The sequence below is a fragment of the Accipiter gentilis genome, chromosome 12, assembly GCF_929443795.1.
Source record: "Accipiter gentilis chromosome 12, bAccGen1.1, whole genome shotgun sequence".
Taxonomy (NCBI): Eukaryota; Metazoa; Chordata; class Aves; order Accipitriformes; family Accipitridae; genus Astur; species Astur gentilis.
In genome coordinates, this window is record NC_064891.1 from 26,830,940 (window position 1) to 26,833,181 (window position 2,242).

The following is a 2,242-nucleotide window of genomic DNA, read 5'->3' on the forward strand; positions in this document are numbered from 1 at the left end:
GAGGTCTAAGGAAAGTGTAAGTCTTTCTGAAATGAATGGCTTGCTCCCAGCCCTAATTATTTCTGACTTTCTACCAACCTCTAGTAAAAAAAAGTCCTCCTGTATATGTTAAAATAAGCAAGCAGCATAGTTTTTCACGTGTATTCTGTCTTGTTTCCGTACTTTCAACTTTGAGTAGGTTGGCAAGATTAGAAATGTGGAAGATGGCACAGTTCTGAAAGACACAGCAAAGAAAATGTTAGTGTGTTTTTGTCTATTAATAGAGAAATAGTAAACACTCTATCGCAGTTGCACATACAAAGAGAAATAAAAAAGTCTCTGCCCAGGAGTGTTGGCTGTCCAAATGTGTTATACCTTTATGGTTAAATAGAAAACAAAGTATCAAGGTGGTTGCTTTAATGCCTCCCACAGTAGCTTCAAAACATACTTCTGTCGCTGGAGGCAACATTATCAATAGATGGATCATTCATACAAATGGGGTCAGTCTGTTTGATTGACAACAAAACGATCTTTGAACTTCTTTGCCCACATCATTCACTCCATTCTGAATCACCAGCCTTGAACTTTCATCTTCCAAGAAAAAAACCACATTTAAAAAGCAGTGAGGCATCCCAAATGTAAATGCTATTGAGTTATCAGACAATAAAGAAAAGGCTATTTCATCTTTTGGCCACTAGATCAAATTTCAGGGCTTACAGAGGATCCTGCTATAATACCAAGACAGATGCTTCATTTCTTCTTTGCTCTCTGGAATAGACTGGCTCCAGATGCTGCTTTCCACTGCAGCTAGAAGTCCACCTAAGAACCACCTCCCCTTCCAACCTCTAGACTTCACAGGGCAGGGGAGAAAAGCACTAACAGGAAGCAGAAAATCCTGCCCCACAGTGTCATTGGCACTCAGATTGCTTTGGCTACATAAATAACTGATGAAAAACAGCTGCTTTATTCACATTATCTTTTACATTTATCTTCCTGAAAAGTAATCTCCATGAAAGAAGGACAGTGTATTTACTTGGCTTATAATGAGACATCCTTTTGGATCATACAATAGCTAAAAGTTTCTAATAAAGGAGAAAGAAAAAAACATATTCCAGAAGAGCTTAATGCAGCACAGCGGAATAATGGCAGTGTTTGTTGGTATCAAACAATACACTTTCTGGCACTAAACTCTTGCTTCTAAACTCCCTGAACTTTATCAGTTTTCATTCTGAAGTGTCATCTTGGCAGATGCCAAACAAAAGTAACCTTGTAAATACACTAGTTCCCTTGAAAATCCTTACCAACTGTGTTCTCAAGCTAAAAACCAGCTGATGACCCAGGACCTCTTGACCATAAAGCACAGGTTAGGATACAGTTGCTTGGTAGAAGCAGGCTATCTGGGTCTGATGCAGCAGGGAATGCATCTCCAGGGATTAGCCTCTCCCTTTATGTGGAGAAAATCTGCTCAGCATGACCAAGAGGAGACAGAGAGCAGCTGAGAGAAAAAGCAGACACTGGTGCACTACCAAAGGATTGTTCTTTTCCAGCAGACATAGTGCAAGAAGCCCACAAGGGGTCCTGCTGCACACAACTAGTACTAGGAAAGCCACCCAGGGACAGGGAGAATTCCCCAGAAGACCAGAAGTCTTGGAAAATGAGTGACATTTTGCCTGTTATCCAAAAAAGTTCTTTTTAGTGCTAGATCAAGTACCAGTTTCAGCTGTCAAGAGCAGGCTGTCCAGGAAGGCTGAAGAAAAAAAATAAAAATCCAACCCCCCCAAAAACACATGGAGGCATAGCTTCTTGCTTGCTCTTTTAGAGATGACAGTTGTAAATAGGCTTTTCCACATTATTGCATGCGACTGACTGTTCTTTTCAAGATGAGGCCATGAAGCTGTACCCAAGTAGGAGAAAAGGGAAATATTTGGATGATAAGGACAGGTATTCTTGTGGGCTTAGCCAGACATCTAGATTCTTTTGGACAAGTTGGTTCATATGGGTCCATAAGACCCAGTTTTTGTCTCTGCACCACAAGAAGAAAGTGCACCACAAAGAAATAAGTAATGTTTGAGCCATTTATACAGGAGAGTTTGATGTTGCTTCTGTCCCCATTAAGCACTGAGCATCTGTCAGCACTGAGCTGGGATTTTCAGTCCTGGCTGAACACTCAACTTGTAGAGTTAATGAGTTCTTGTCACTCCTCATTTCAGGGAGTTTGTGATGTTTCCTTCAGGAGCTGGTTAGCCATAGAAGAGTTGGTCAT